This window comes from Pelobates fuscus, chromosome 1, assembly GCF_036172605.1.
Source record: "Pelobates fuscus isolate aPelFus1 chromosome 1, aPelFus1.pri, whole genome shotgun sequence".
Lineage (NCBI taxonomy): Eukaryota > Metazoa > Chordata > Amphibia > Anura > Pelobatidae > Pelobates > Pelobates fuscus.
Genome location: NC_086317.1, coordinates 188,952,327 through 188,969,457, shown reverse-complemented (window position 1 = coordinate 188,969,457; position 17,131 = coordinate 188,952,327). Strand labels below are relative to the sequence as shown.

The 17,131-nt window shown below is 44.4% G+C and overlaps 1 protein-coding gene across 1 annotated transcript in view; it reads left to right on the top strand.

Moving 5' to 3' along the window:
• The window catches only part of LAD1 (ladinin 1), a 675,989-nt gene that overhangs the window by 306,838 nt on the left and 352,020 nt on the right, over positions 1-17,131 (top strand). The gene's annotated exons all lie outside the window — the stretch shown is intronic.

The following is a 17,131-nucleotide window of genomic DNA, read 5'->3' as shown; positions in this document are numbered from 1 at the left end:
CATATGGTGTGCCCGGGGCTACTGTGCCTAGTGGGGGGTATGTGTGGTACCCGTTGTTATCGGGTGGTGAGGCCCTCGGTGAATCCTTCCTGGGCATGGATATGGAGGGCGGTGGGAGGTGTTTGCGCTATGGGAACTAGGTGGGGACCAGATACCTGTTCCTGTGCTATGCTGCTGGGTATAAAGGCTAGCTTGGGGTGCCCGCGTAGCGGAGGATATGTGAGGGGTCAATTCAGCTCCTATAGAGGGGCCGGGCGCTAGTGCGTGGTTGTCGTTGGGCTGGGGAGTGCGGCCATCCGCAAAGTGGGGCTACAGCTCTCCGGTTTGTCGTTGTTTGGGTCGAGGCAATTCGTGAGGGCAATGTCCCGATATGTTACACAGTCCCAGTCCTTTCAGGTGGTGGTCTTGGCTTTAGGAACTCCGGCTTGCCTCTTGGGGATGAATTCCACCGCGTCTGCTGTGCTCCAAGTCGGTGGGCTCAGGTGTTTGTCTGCTGGCGTCGTTAGCGCTAGAGAGTCCGCCGGGAGATGAAACTCTCGCAGTGTCGCCGGTGCCTCCTGCATGCTGCATACCGTAAGTGCGGTGTCGCCCTTGGTGATCAGTAGGGTATGCGCTGGGCCCCAGCGGTACCTGATGTGATGCGTTCGCAGGAGGGATGTCAGGTGTTGTAGGGATCGCCTCCATGCCAGTGTCGCTCCTGACAAGTCAGGGTAAAAGGAGAGAGACATGTTCTCGAAGAGGTAGGATGGTTGGTCTCTGGTAGCTGCCAGTACCGCTGTTCTGTCTCTGTATGCCTGGAACTGTATAATTACATCCCGTGTGGCTGAGGCTGGAGCCCTAGCGGGCTTTGGAATGCGGAATACTTCGTCGATCATCACTGTTTTGGCTACTTTTGGGTTCAGCATAGCTGTAAGACGCCGCCTGGTGAGATGGGGGAGTTCGGTATCAGGTATGTCTTTGCAGATGCCCCTGATCTTGAGGTGTCTCATGCGGTGTTTATTTTCAATCGCAGCAAACTTGAGATCAGTCTGCCCTGCTAGCGTTTTCAGTTCCTGGACTTCTTGCTGCAGTGTTTGGATTTGGGTGTTGTGAGTGGCCACGGAGGCTTCCACGGTCCCAATACGGCCTGTCAAGCCCTGCAGTGCATCTTTGATCGAGGCGACGTCCGCTGAAATCTTTGTGTGGTGTTCCGCCATTAGCTCTCTGATGACCTCCATGCTCACTGGCATGGGGGCCTTGGCCGGTGGTGGAGGCTTGGTTTTGGCCGGTGGTGGCTGAGGGTGACCTGGAGAGAGTGCCTCCTCACCTTCGTCCGATGTCTCCTCATAAAAATCAGAGCACCCGCCATGTAGAGACGCCATATTGGAGCCTGAGGTGCTGCGGGTCTGCCGCCAGAGCTCGCCGATGTCCATGCCCGGCGTGGGCCTTTCGGGTCTGAGCTTTTTAGTTTTTCGCCCCATTATGGTCTTTTGTCTGATGGGGTCCCCCAGAGACAAATTTTGCCCGGTTAGGTGCGTGGATGGAGGGTTTTTCTCTTATCGCGGCCTAGAGCTCATCGAGCGTGCGACCGTTCTCGTCAATCGTTAGGCACCGCCTACTATTTATCTTTTAATACACATTTACCTACTTTTTACCTGGCATCGTTTTATTACTTAGGACTCCAAGAAATTCAAGGTGGGGATTATACCACCAGCGCTATCAACAAGGAGCAGTTGTTCTGCTCCTTTCTTGTGAGTACCCATTCTATTTTATTGTTTTATTTAATAGTTTTTACACAGTGAACACTATTGGCTGTTTCTTTCTATCCGAGTGTCTATTATACCACGGACGGAAGAAACACAGGCGCAGGAAACTCACATTATATCCCATAAGCGGGGATCAAACCGTTGTACGCCCTTCACACCAGAGTGGGTCTTAGCTCTTATAAATGTGAGTTTGCATTCAAGATTCTTTATATTTTTATCTCTACTATTACCAACATACTACACTATTTGGCTTCCTATATTTCTTGTCTCTTGCATATGAGCTGACCCACAAGGAAGAACATAATAAGGATAATTGCTCCGGACTGAATACTGCCATACAACCACTACAGACGTCTCTAGATAATACTTTCCCTTTTTTACCCATTTATTTTATTTGGACTATTTTATCAAGTTTTTACTAGGCGCAGCCCTTATTCCTATTTTTTCTCTTTGTGTTGTGTCTAAGGGTTTTTGAGGGACTCCCTTATAGGGTTGCTGCCATACTTTGTTATTTAGCGCTTACTCTTTGTTTTGTTTAAATATCTTGCCCTTCATCCTGGTTGGTTCAAAATTCTACCAACCAGATAGGGAAGGAAAGAAAAGTTGAAATTAACCCTATGTAACCAGGTACAAAGTGGATAAAGCTAGTCTCTGCTATTCATATATGAAAGAAGACAAATGTCAATAATTAGTGATGTACCGAACTGTCCGCCGGCGAACAGTTCCCGGCGAACTTAGCGTGTTCGCGTTCGCCGCGGCGGGCGGACACATGCGCAGTTCGATCCGCCCCCTATTCGTCATCATTGGGCAAACTTTGACCCTGTGCCTCTCGGTCAGCAGACACATTCCAGCCAATCAGCAGCACTCCCTTCCACACCCTCCAACCTCCCTCCCAGCATCCATTTTCGATTCATTCTGAAGCTGCATGCTTAGTGAGAGGAGGGAAAGTTTAGCTGCTGCTGATTAGATAGGGAAATTGATAGCTAGGCTAGGGTATTCAGTGTCCACTACAATCCTGAAGGACTCATCTGATCTCTGCTGTAAGGACAGCACCCCAAAAAGCCCTTTTTAGGGCTATAACATCAGGCTGCTTTTTTTTTTTTCCTGTGTAATGTAATTGCAGGTGCCTGCCTGCTAGCTTCTGTGTGAGGTTCACATTGGATACTGTGCCTACTTGCCCAGTGCCACCACTCATATCTGTTTTAACAATAGGTTAAGCTTTACATTTAAAATAAATAATTTGTTTTCACTGTAATAGAAGAGCAGTTGCCTGCCTGCCAGCTTCTGTGTCAGGTTGGATGCCTTGCCCATTTGCACAGTCAGTGCCACCACTCATATCTGTTTTAACAATTGGTTAAGCTTTATATTTTAAATAAATCATTTTTTTCACTGTAATAGAAGAGCAGTTGCCTGCCTGCCAGCTTCTGTGTGAGGTTCACATTGGATACTGTGCCCACTTGCCCAGTGCCACCACTCATATCTGTTTTAACAATTGGTTAAGCTTTAGATTTAAAATAAATAATCTGTTTTCACTGTAATAGAAGAGCAGTTGCCTGCCTGCCAGCTTCTGTGTCAGGTTGGATGCCTTGCCCATTTGCACAGTCAGTGCCACCACTCATATCTGTTTTAACAATAGCTTAAGCTTTAGATTTTAAATAAATATTTTTTTTTCACTGTAATAGAAGAGCAGTTGCCTGCCTGCCAGCTTCTGTGTGAGGTTCACATTGGATACTGTGCCCACTTGCCCAGTGCCACCACTCATATCTGTTTTAACAATTGGTTAAGCTTTAGATTTAAAATAAATAATTTGTTTTCACTGTAATAGAAGAGCAGTTGCCTGCCTGCCAGCTTCTGTGTCAGGTTGGATGCCTTGCCCATTTGCACAGTCAGTGCCACCACTCATATCTGTTTTAACAATAGCTTAAGCTTTAGATTTTAAAGAAATCATTTTTTTTCACTGTAATAGAAGATCAGTTAGTTGTCTGCAAGCGTCTGTGTTTCAGGCCTACTTCAGCGTGTGCTCTGCAGACCTGTGCCAGCGTGCTTTGACAGTTGCCAATCATATCTGGTGTCTCTTTAGCATGCTTTTACAAAGAAAAAATGTTTCCAGTGTAAGCTAATAGCAGACAGTCAGTGTCCTTCAAGCGGCTCTGTCAGGCCTTCCTTCAGCGTGTGCCCTGCACAACCCTGCCAGTGTACTTTGACAGTTGCCACTCATATCTGGTGTCTCTATAGCGTGCTTTTACAACCAAAATTTAGTTTCCACTGTAATAGAAGAGCAGTTGCCTGCCTGCCAGCTTCTGTGTGAGGTTCACATTGGATACTGTGCCTACTTGCCCAGTGCCACCACTCATATCTGTTTTAACAATTGGTTAAGCTTTACATTTAAAATAAATATATTTTTTTCACTGTAATAGAAGAGCAGTTGCCTGCCTGCCAGCTTCTGTGTCAGGTTGGATGCCTTGCCCATTTGCACAGTCAGTGCCACCACTCATATCTGTTTTAACAATTGGTTAAGCTTTAGATTTTAAATAAATAATCTTTTTCACTGTAATAGAAGAGCAGTTGCCTGCCTGCCAGCTTCTGTGTGAGGTTCACATTGGATACTGTGCCCACTTGCCCAGTGCCACCACTCATATCTGTTTTAACAATTGGTTAAGCTTTAGATTTAAAATAAATAATTTGTTTTCACTGTAATAGAAGAGCAGTTGCCTGCCTGCCAGCTTCTGTGTCAGGTTGGATGCCTTGCCCATTTGCACAGTCAGTGCCACCACTCATATCTGTTTTAACAATAGCTTAAGCTTTAGATTTTAAATAAATCATTTTTTTTCACTGTAATAGAAGATCAGTTAGTTGTCTGCAAGCGTCTGGGTGTCAGGCCTACTTCAGCGTGTGCTCTGTAGACCTGTTCCAGCGTGCTTTGACAGTTGCCAATCATATTTGGTGTCTCTATAGCGTGCTTTTAAAACCAAAATTTGTTTTTCACTGTTATAGATTGAATAGCAGTTACTTGTCTTCAAGCGGCTCTGTCAGTCCTTCCTTCAGCGTGTGCTCTGCAGAACTGTTCCAGTGCACATTGCCAATCATATCTGGTGTCTCTATAGCGTGCTTTTAAAACCAAAATTTGTTTTTCACCGTTATAGATTGAGTAGCAGTTACTTGTCTTCAAGCGGGTGTCTCAGGCCTACAGTGTGTGCTCTGCAGAACTGTTCCAGTGCACATTGCCAATCATATCTGGTGTCTCTATAGCGTGCTTTTAAAACCAAAATTTGTTTTTCACTGTTATAGATTGAATAGCAGTTACTTGTCTTCAAGCGGGTGTCTCAGGCCTACAGTGTGTGCTCTGCAGAACTGTTCCAGTGCACATTGCCAATCATATCTGGTGTCTCTATAGCGTGCTTTTAAAACCAAAATTTGTTTTTCACTGTTATAGATTGAATAGCAGTTACTTGTTTTCAAGCGGCTCTGTCAGTCCTTCCTTCAGCGTGTGCTCTGCAGAACTGTTCCAGTGCACATTGCCAATCATATCTGGTGTCTCTATAGCGTGCTTTTAAAACCAAAATTTATTTTTCACTGTTATAGATTGAATAGCAGTTACTTGTCTTCAAGCGGGTGTCTCAGGCCTACAGTGTGTGCTCTGCAGAACTGTTACAGTTCACATTGCCATATCTGGTCTCACAGTAGCTTGCACGCATAGTACCACTAATCCCAAAAAAAATGACAGGCAGAGGCAGGCCACTCCGCAGGGGCCGTCGTGGTCGTGGTGCTGTGATTCCCTTTTGCCCTAGAATAATGCCCAGTTTTCAGAAGCCACGTACCCTGAACTTGTTCTGAGGACATAGTTGACTGGCTAACACAGGACACCCAATCTTGTACAGCCTCCGCTCGGAACCTTGACGCACCATCCTCCTCCAGCTTAGCTTCAGGCACCTCTCAAGATAGCACTCACCCGCCTGCCGCCACCACCAAAACTAGCACCACAGCCGCTTTACTTGGTATGTCAGAGGAGTTATTCACACACCCGTTTGAAGAAATGAGTGATGCGCAACCATTATCGCTAGAGGATGTAGATAACAGGGATATGTCTCAGGCAGGCAGCATTAAACACATGGAGGTACGGTGTGATGATGATGATGTTGTACCCGCTGCTGCTTCCTTTTCTGAGTTGTCAGATACAAGCGAAGCGGTTGATGATAACGATGCGTCCATCGATGTCACGTGGGTGCCCGCTCGGCAAGAAGAAGAACAGGGCGAAAGTTCAGATGGGGAGACAGAGAGGAGGAGGAGACGAGTTGGAAGCAGGGGGGGGTCGTCGCAAGGAGCTAGTGGCACAGTCAGACAGCATGCATCGGCACCCGGGGTCAGCCCGACAGCACGCCAATCAACGCATGCTGTGTCCACCACCAGAATGCCGTCATTGCAGAGCTCAGCAGTGTGACATTTTTTTGTGTGTCTGCCTCTGACAAAAGCGATGCCATTTGCAACCTGTGCCAAAGGAAACTGAGTCGTGGGAGGTCCAACACCCACCTAGGTACAACTGCTTTGCGTAGGCACATGATCTCACATCACAAACGCCTATGGGATCAACACATGAGTACAAGCAGCACGCCTACTCTAAGCCGCCATCCTCCTCCTGGTCCAGCATCTTCAGCCACGTCAACCACTGCTGTCCTTCTTGCCCCCTCTCAACCATCCGCCACTCCGTCTCCCGCCTTGAGCAGTTCCCGCTCATCTGCCCACAGTCCTGTGTTTCTGTCAAGGACATGTTTGAGCATAAGAAGCCAATGTCACCAAGTCACCCCCTTGCCCAGCGTCTGACAGCTGGCTTGTCCGAACTATTAGCCCGCCAGCTTTTACCATACAATCTGGTTGAGTCTGAGGCGTTCAAAAAATTTGTAGCTATTGGGACACCGCAGTGGAAGGTACCCGGCCGGAATTTCTTTTCACAAAAGGCAATCCCCAACTTGTACTCGATTGTGCAAAAGGAAGTCATGGCATGTCTGGCACACAGTGTTGGGGCAAGGGTCCATCTGACCACTGATACCTGGTCTGCAAAGCATGGTCAGGGCAGGTATATCACCTACACTGCGCATTGGGTAAACCTGCTGACGGCTGACAAGCAAGGAATGCGTGGCATTGCAGAGGAGTTGGTGACACCGCCACAAATTGCAGGCAGTCCTGCTGCCACCTCCTCTACTCCTCCTACTCCATCCTCTTCCATAACCTCCTCGGCTGAGTCCTCTTGTGCCGCTGCTTCTTGCTCCACATCAACGGCACCCCCCCAGCTCCCCAGGTACTATTCCACATCCCGGATACGGCAGTGTCACGCCGTCTTGGGTTTGACTTGCTTGAAAGCAGAGAGTCACACCGGACAAGCACTCCTGTCCGCCCTGAACGCACAGGTGGAAAAGTGGCTGACTCCGCAGCAACTGGATATCGGCAAAGTGGTGTGTGACAACGGAAAAAATTTGATAGCGGCATTGAAGTTGGGCAAGTTGACACATGTGCCGTGCATGGCACATGTGTGTAATCTGATCGTACAACGCTTTGTGCATAAGTACACAGGCTTACAGGACGTCCTGAAGCAGGCCAGGAAGGTGTGTGGCCATTTCAGGCGTTCCTACACGGCCATGGCTCACTTTGCCGATATCCAGCGGCGAAACAACATGCCAGTGAGGCGCTTGATTTGCGACAGCCCTACACGTTGGAATTCAACATTCCTAATGTTCGACCGCCTGCTCCAACAAGAAAAAGCTGTTAATGAATATTTGTATGACCGGGGTGCTAGGACAGCCTCTGGGGAGCTGGGAATTTTTTTGCCACGTTACTGGACGCTCATGCGCAATGCCTGTAGGCTCATGCGTCCTTTTTTTTTTTTTCAACGTATATTAAAATTTTTAGTATACAAATGTAAAAACATATCCCATGCTTTACCCATTTTACAGTACAACTGTACACATGCAACATAAAAGAAATCACTGAAATTCAACAACACAAAGCTTACATGGGCTTTGAGGTGTTTGCCAAAATGCATGTATTTGTAGCCCAGATATAACAGTGGCTATAATTAACCTATGTAAACTTGTCACATCTGGCACACTTATACATTACTAAACACAGAATAGTAGTGAACTAAAAAACAAATTAAAAAATTCTGGTATTTGAAGAATATATTCATATCATTCGTTTTCTGCCTACATTTTGTCATTCAGTTTTCAATTCAGTACAAATAGATGTTCAGTGAATAAACAGCTTAATATGGGGTTGTTGCTTGCTAAAAACAGACAGTTATGCTTTCTTCAGAAAACAATTATTGAACATTTGAAACTCCCATAGAAAGTATGGCTTTCAACTTACTGAGACAAATTAAAATTTCAGCTTTGATGTTCAGCACATTACATGTATTTTTTTCAATATTTCGCTAAAACATAACAGTTAAAAAAAAAAAAAAAAACGTAAATATAACAAAACTACAACATTTATGCAAAAGGTTGAGGTCCTGCAGTAAAATGTTGATCAGATAAGAAGTTAGGTGGTATTATTTGTGAAAGCGGGTAAGAGAAGAGATTGGCTGGGTCAATGGACAATGGATTTACTGCATGAGTAGGGGGCAACATACCATGCCAGCCAGGGTAGGCTGCTTCTGGATACAATGGAAAAGATGGATATGGGAGACCTGCTGGAACAGTATTTGGCACATGGAGAGGTGGCATAATATTAGCACCCTGACTCTCTCCTATAATTACAGAGAATTCTCTTGGGAACTGAAGGCCATTGCTCAAATTTTGGAGCATATTCATGATCTCAGGCATGCCAACTTCCTCTCCTGTATCCTCAGAATTCTGATTCCACTGCTCAAAATTTGGGAAACCTGGAGGAAGGAGCCCTTGCTCGGCCATTTGTCTCTCCTCTCGTTCAACATCTGCTAATATGTCAGAGAAAATATCATCTGGGATATCCAAACCTTCTTTATGTTTCTTGGAAGATTTTTTTGGGATAAGCTGTCCAGGAAGGATGGCTTGGAAGAAGCAAGATCAGAAACAGAATAGGATGGTTGTCTTCCAAACCTGGACCTCCCAAAGGACGCAATCTTTGAGGGATGGGTTGGCCGGCAGGTAGAGGCACTAGGAACGCCTCCATGCCATGACTTCTGATGATTGCATATCTCAGCTTCCGATTAAGATAAGAATACAGCCGAGCATATGAAACTGCATCACTTGACGTTCTTTGATTCAGTCGGATCACACACATGTCCTTGGTGCACTCTGGCCAGATACGATCCACATATTCCCAAACAGACTCTTGCAAAATGCATCCTTCGGATGTTAACACTTTTGGTAAATCCTGGCAAAGATGACTGCTATAACCAGACTCTGGCATGGCTGTAACTTTAAACTGCTTTATAGAGAACATGTGAAGGAATCCCTTCCCCACATTTGAGTCTGCTGGATCTGTGAGTCTAGTATCTGGATCATACAATTTCGTGTTCTTCTTTTCAATGCATGATGAATGTTGATTGCCATTAGCTATATGGTGTTTCCATATTTTCTCTGGTTCCTCGTAATTACCCATTGGCTTAAGTCAGCATCACCTGGGGGGTTTATCAGCCCTTTGCATATAAGGCAGTCCTGATCTAAAAGGTGGCTCTTGTGTTGGGATGTTGTGTCCCTTTTCTCTGAGATGCAATCCTGCTGAGAATCCTGAGGCTGCCACACAGAATCAGACAGATCCTCTAGGGTCAAGTTCTGATCGGGCACGGTATCAATTTCAATTAACCCCTTGTGTGTCAGCTTTGTCATCTGAATCTGGTATGGCTGTCTTTCCTCTTTCTCGATTAGTTCCAGTGCATCTTTTCTCTTTTGAATTCTCCAGTTTGCCAGCTCCTGTGCAGCCATTTACGTTGCACTCATTAGAACCAAACACTGTGGGGTGATTTATGGCCCCCACCCACCGCGCAGGGGTGGGGGCCGAGGGGGGGAGGACAGTAGGTCCCCCCATTGTGATTTATGGCCCCCACCCACCGCACAGGGGTTGGGGAGGACAGTAGCTCCCCCCAGTGTGTATCATGGGCTTTGAGGACAGGTGTCAATCCATACCTGCCAAGTGACACTATGTAGGGGGAACATAATATTGTAAAGCGCTACGGAATCTGTTGGCGCTATATAAATGGCAATAATAAATAAAATAAATAAACAGTCCCTATTCTGCTCTGTGTCAGTGTGTATCATGGTCTCTGTGGACGGGGAACAGTCTCTATTCTGCTCTGTGTCAGTGTGTATCAGGGGTTTTGAGGACAGGTGTCAATCCATATCTGCCAAGTGACCCTATGTAGGAGGAACAGTCCCTATTCTGCTCTGTGTCAGTGTGTATCAGGGGCTTTGAGGACAGGTGTCAATCCATACCTGCCAAGTGACCCTATGTAGGGGGGACAGTCTCTATTCTGCTCTGTGTCAGTGTGTATCATGGTCTCTGTGGACAGGGAACAGTCTCTATTCTGCTCTGTGTCAGTGTGTATCAGGGGTTTTGAGGACAGGTGTCAATCCATATCTGCCAAGTGACCCTATGTAGGGGGAACAGTCCCTATTCTGCTCTGTGTCAGTGTGTATCAAGGGTTTTGAGGACAGGTGTCAATCCATATCTGCCAAGTGACCCTATGTAGGGGGAACAGTCTCTATTCTGCTCTGTGTCAGTGTGTATCAGGGCTGGGCTTTGAGGACAGGTGTCAATGTTAGGTGATTTCTGCCCTTTATGGATTAAAAGCAGACTCTGCATCAACGGTGCAATTTTCCATGGGAGTTTTGCCATGGATCCCCCTCTGGCATGCCACAGTCCAGGTGTTAGTCCCCTTGAAACAACTTTTCCATCACTATTGTGGCCAGAAAGAGTCCCTGTTGTTTTTAAAATTCGCCTGCCCATTGAAGTCAATGGCGGTTCGCGCGGTTCGCCGGTTAGCGAACATTTGCGGAAGTTCGCGTTCGCCGTTCGCGCACCGAAAATTTCGGGTTCGCGACAACACTATTAGTAACCATAGAATTCATATCTGACTCCGGTTGGCACAGATTTGGTGAGTAATTCCATCATCCGGATCTGTGGCCTAGCATGCCTATTGGTTGGGGGAGACAGTCGATCTCCTGACTGCAGGTGCGCAGCTCAACGCATATTCTACATAGCCCCGTTACCTCACTCCCCCTCTGGAAAACAGTGGGGGATATCCCGCTCCCAGCTGGGGAAAGTTACCTGTCACTAACAGCAGACCTTAAATTTGACCTGCAATACAACCATGAGGCGAGTCCATGATGGCCGCCACCCAGCAACAAGCAGCCTCAGAAGGCCAAAACTGGAGAGAAGGCTTTGAGTCTAAATTTGAGCAGCTGTGCCGAGAACTCGCTGTCCCTCCTCTGAGTTGAAACCCCCTGTGGAGCTGCATACCCGTGGGGCAACCCATATGCTGAATCCATTGTGGGCTTGAAATCCTTCCAGTGGGGAAGAGGAAATCCCTGGATATCAGGCCTTGGCTCCTAATGAGGCTTGGGCTAGAAGTGATGGGCAAGCCTGGCACAAGGGACTGTTCCTGCACCTCCTGCTTCAAGCCAGCCTACCTCAGTGTCGAGTGGTGTAGGTGAAGCAGGTTCTGAACTGCCCTACCTAATCAGAACTTTGAGTGGCATAGGCTAATTAACCCAGGCAGAATCTTTACCTGGTTTTCCTCTGTACTACATAGATGCATGTTTATGTGTTCATTTCTATTATTCGTACCCAATGGATTATAACAATTTTGATTTTAATGGCTGATCTATTGTGTTACTGTTATACCTAAAAATGTGAGCATTTGAGACTGGTCGCACTAAACCAGAGCTCCGTGCGAGAACCGGCAAACAAGCGACATAGCCCTAAAACTCAATAGAGAATGTAGCGCTTATTTATGAATAAATAAATAATATATCACCTTTGAGAAATTGAGGAGTGTATCTTTTGGATGTCAAATTATGCTAAAATCTACAAAGAGACAATCTCACATAGTATAGACCATATATCGTTAAATAAAAACGAAAATTGTAATATGTATTATGAACTCACAAACAGAGAGCTGTGGACCCAGCTCTGGTATGAATCACTTCTTAGACGACCCACCCCTATTCCCTGAAAAAAAGATTTTCTTTTATCCTACAGGGGAGAATAGAAGCACAAACGATTGCGCAGTATTGTTTGTATAATTCTTGGTGTATAAAACAAATTCCCAAATGGGTACTTACAAAACTGGAGTCAATATAAATGACTCAATTCCAAAGTATTGTGCAGATTTTAGGACTGCACTCCCTCCTTGTAAAAGATGAATCCGGGAACCAGGATAAGGTGAGAAAATAAAAACTGAATTTATTACAATAATATATAACAAATTAAAAAAGGTAGTAATGTCCTTAATCACCGGAACGCGTTTCACCACTTCCACTGTGGCTTCCTCAACCGGATAAATGTATACAATGTCCTTGGTTCCCTGTTCGTATTAAATACTGCTAAAATCAAAGGGTGAAGGGTCACAGCAGGAGTACCGCACACATTGCTACCACCCACAGGTTAAACGTGTGCGGTACATGCCTCCCTCTCACCTCCCAGTCAGCAGTAATAAATGTTGTCCCATAATGCTGCATCGGCTGGATCTGTTTCTCCGTATGTTCGTTTGCAGCCTCCTTTTAAATCCAGCCTCCTTTATCGCAGAATTCCGTTCAAGGTTTCCTTCTTAACCCCTTCAGGACGGAGTCAATAGTACACGTTCTGATAAAAACAAAACGTAAACAAAAACTGGAATTTGCGCTATATGTCTGTTCACCCGTAGTTCCCCTCTTTCATATTAAATGCACCCACACTTATTATATATCAATTTTTAAACAGGGCTTTCATTTCATATAAAATATTTGTATATGAAACAATTTATTATGAATAAAATTAAAAAAAAACAGAAATTTTAATTTTTTTTTTTTAAATTTGTAGTTCTGCCTCACATTTTAGCTGTAAATTTCATAATACTGTTACGTTTTACTGCAACAAAATGCACATATTTGTAATCAGCGATGTCTCACGAGTACAACAGTACCCCCCATTAACAGGTTTTATGGTGTTTTGGAAAGTTACAGGGTCAAATATAGAACGTTCCATTTTCAAATTGAAATTTGCCAGATTAGTAATGTTACCTTTGAGACGGTGTGGTAGCCCAGGAATGAGAATTACCCCCATAATGGCATACCATTTGAAAAAGTAGACAACCCAAGGTATTGAACGTGGGGTATGTTTAGTTTTTTTTAGTAGCCACTTAGTCACAAACACTGGCCAAAGTTAGCGTTCATATTTGTTTTTGTGTGAAAAAAGCAAGAAACAAATATTTGGCCAGTGTTTGTGACTAAGTGGCTACTAAAAATGACTGGACATACCCGATTTGCAATACCTTGGGTTGTCTACTTTTGCAAATGGTATGCCATCATGGGGGTAATTCTTATTCCTGGGCTACCATACGGTCTCAAAGGCAACATAACTAATCTGGCAAATTTCAATGTCAAAAAAATGAAATGCAAGCCTTATATGTGACTCTCTAACTTTCCAAAACACCATAAAACCTGTACATGGGGGGTACTGTTATTCTCGGGAGATTTCACTAAACACAAATATTAGTGTTTTAAAACAGTAAAACATATTACAACAATAATATAGTCCATAAAAGTGCCGTTTGTTTGTAAAAAATGCAAAAAAATGTCACCTTTACTTAAAATATCATTGTTGTAATACAATTTACCAGTTTTAAACACTAATATTTAAGTTCAACGAAGTCTCCCGAGTAAAACAGTACCCCCTATATACAGGTTTTATGTTGTCTTGGAGAGTTACAGGGTCAAATATAGTGCTTGCGAATTAAATTCTCTGCACTTTCTCCCTGTGTTGTCAGGCATGTCAATCAAATTTTAATTAATCAAATGACATAATTATGTTTAAAAAATTACTTAAATATACACGTAGAATTTTAATATATATGCATTTATAGGTATATAAATTCTACGTGTATACTAATGTAATCTTTTCTGTAATTATATGTATTTATCTCTATATATATATTTGCGGTTATTTGTATTTTATATATAGATAGATATATATAGAATGTCATTCTAAGTGTATTCTGTTTCCAATATATATATATATTAATAACAAAATACCGTTAGAATGAAATTACATATGAATATATAATTTATTTTATATTTTGTTTCAATATTTTATTTATTTATTTAATTATTTTATTTATTTATTATTGTAATTATACGTATATATATAATATATATGTAGATCTATTATATATATAATATATACATATTATATATATGTAACGTCATTCTAAGTGTATTTTAATACTAATATATATACTAATATTAATATTAAAATACATTACGTATGACGTTACATATATATATATAATATGTATATATATTATATCCTCTAGCATGTAAGCTCATTGAGCAGGGCCCTCAACCCCCTCTGTTCCTGTACGTCCAGTGGTCTGATCTCAATTATGTATCTTAGTCCACCCATTGTACAGCGCTACGGAATTTGTTGGCGCTATATAAATAATAAAATAATAATAATAATAATAATATATATATATATATAAAAAGGCATTTAATTTATTTTATAACATTTAAATTTGTTTGTTTTTTTACACTACCTACCAGCAGGGGGACTGTCTAATATTTTAGATAGTCCCCCTGCTGGCAGATCCATAGCCAGCTATAGGGGGCCATGTGATCGCTCTTTGAGAGCGATCACATGGCCCCCGGGGGCCTCATTTGCCGGAGGGGGGCTGCCTGGGCTCTCAGACAGCCCCCCAGAAGAGGATCGCGGCGGAGGTGAGTACCTCCTAGCTCCTGGGGCTGCAAGCCGTTACGGCGTTCTATGCCGCCGCAACGGCTTTAAAGCCCTTTAAAGCCGCGACGGCATAGAACGCCGTAACGGCGTTAAGGGGTTAATAGTGCCACCAAAATTCTTATGCTGTACATTAACCCATTCATTGCCATAGTCCATGTTCATTAATTTATACATATGAAAAAGGTGAAAGAGAAAGAAGGAGATGTTCAGTGTTCGTTTCTGTTCTTACTATTGATTTTCAGACATATCATAATATCCTACATTGTTTCTTTCTTTTAACATAATGATACATTTAATTATGTATCCTGTAACAATCTGATAACGAAAAAACTTGATACTTAAACATTCTGTTAGTGACTATTTTGTCTCATAATTAGTTCACAAAGATAAGCTCAAATTCCCATAATTGTTTTTTGTATTCATTATAAGGTTTATACAAATCAAACATACTAATTAATTCTGCACAGAATGTCAAAGAATATCAGTTTATACTTTTTCATAGCCCTAAAACTACCTCACCGAACGTACCAAAACGACGCAGCAGTGTAGTGGTGTGATCCCCGAGACTCAATTAGCCGGATCGCCGGATTCGGAGGGGCGACCCAAAGTAGTTATAGGGTTGCGGCCTACCAACGTGTGCAGGCGCAGGAGAGGAGGCCGGGAGAGGCGGCGGGTCAGCAGGAAAACGCAGCAATCCTCATGGCCCCGTTCACCCCCCCCCTGGCTGGTGAGGGATATACAGGCCCAACCAAGCTGATACAATCAACATCAACACCAACACCTACCTGATCCAAGCACACAGAAACGGTGAGCAAACTGCCCCGACCACGCATCTCGCTAACACACGAGGCACCTGAGGCCCAACCAAAATGGCCGTCCAGCAAGGACCTAGGGAAAAGACAGCGGTCGACCGTGCCCCATGCCACCCTCTGGAGGCCCTAGACCGGCTGTGCCTGAACCTCTGCACAACGCTGTTGGACAGGGGGGGTGACCTACCGGCGGGCAGCACAACTAGTGGCCTCGTGGATTAGGCCAACCACCCGCCGACGCCACTACGCCTACCATCTCTAGCCTTCCAGGCGGCCACTCGGCCGCTCAGACATCGAATGCCGGCAGGGCGGACACACGAATTGGGTGCACACACCCGCCTCCACCCACAGAGGAGTGAGACAGCCGGGCAAGCCCTCAGACCCAGCATTCCGCCCGAGCATGACAACAGGAGCACACCAACAGCCCCAGGACGCTGGCAAGAGAACCGGCGGACGCACACCAGCCCGGACCTCTTACCACTCTAACAGGGATGCAGAACTCACCAGCCCCCGAGCTTCAGCCTGCAATGGAGAGACCAACACCCCACAGCCTACCGAAGAAGCCGAATCCCACTGCAGAGACACCCCTGAGAGGGCTCCCAACGCCAACCTCCAGGACATTCCAGCGCTGGGTATAGGCTGAAACGCCTGCCACACTGCCTCACAAGGGTACTTTTATCAGTAGCCTGGACTGTTCGAGCTTCCACAAAACCTAAGTACCCAAATTCAGAGGCCTCATCACCGAAGCAGACTATGCTTCCGTTTTTTACTTTTGCCCCCATCGGTTATGGACCTGCAAAATATGTTGAAGCCAACTCTCAGTGGTTTAACGCTTAATTAATCCCTGACATAACAACTTTATTCTTTGTTAAGCCCACTATACATGACCCAGTTATTGTCCCACGGCATACCATAGTATTATATTATAACTACACTAGCATAGCAGAACTAGCTATTTTGCAGTAGCATCAGAATGCATGCTCACCCAAGCCGTGTTAGCGATGTAAACCGGATTAAAAAGCTTCTCAGATATGTATGGTGCCTCACTACACCCATCAGGCAAACCCACTTTTCACCTGTTGCCTATTAACCTTAAAATGACAAGCATACCTGCCTGGCAATTTTCATGATTCTTCTTCTTCATAGATGTACGTTACTCCCGCTATAATTTTGTTTAACCCCTTAAGGACCAAACTTCTTGAATAAAAGGGAATCATGACATGTCACACATGTCATGTGTCCTTAAGGGGTTAAAGGACAAAGCAGTTTCACACTTGTCCACTAATTATATGCCATTTGTCTTGACTTACATTCGCACTGCTTATTTTGGCCTCTAGTCTCATGATATGGTTTCATGTATAGGCATAGTCTACAGTTTACTTAAAATAACCCTTTTGGTTGTAGAGCTAAATCTGAATCTACCCGACAGGTCTAATCTTAAACATAAATATGTGCAGCTTACAATATATTGTTATTTACTAGTGGAGCAGAACACAACTTGCATTCAACCAGTATTGCAACCTTTGAAGTGTAGTTCTTAGCATATTGCTGTCTACATACAGCTAGGCATATTTGACAAGCATAAATGGGCACACGAGACACCTGCGGTGTATGTTCTCAGAAATTTCACGTTCCTGAGAGCTACAGATAGAAGCGTATACCTAAGCTTGTATA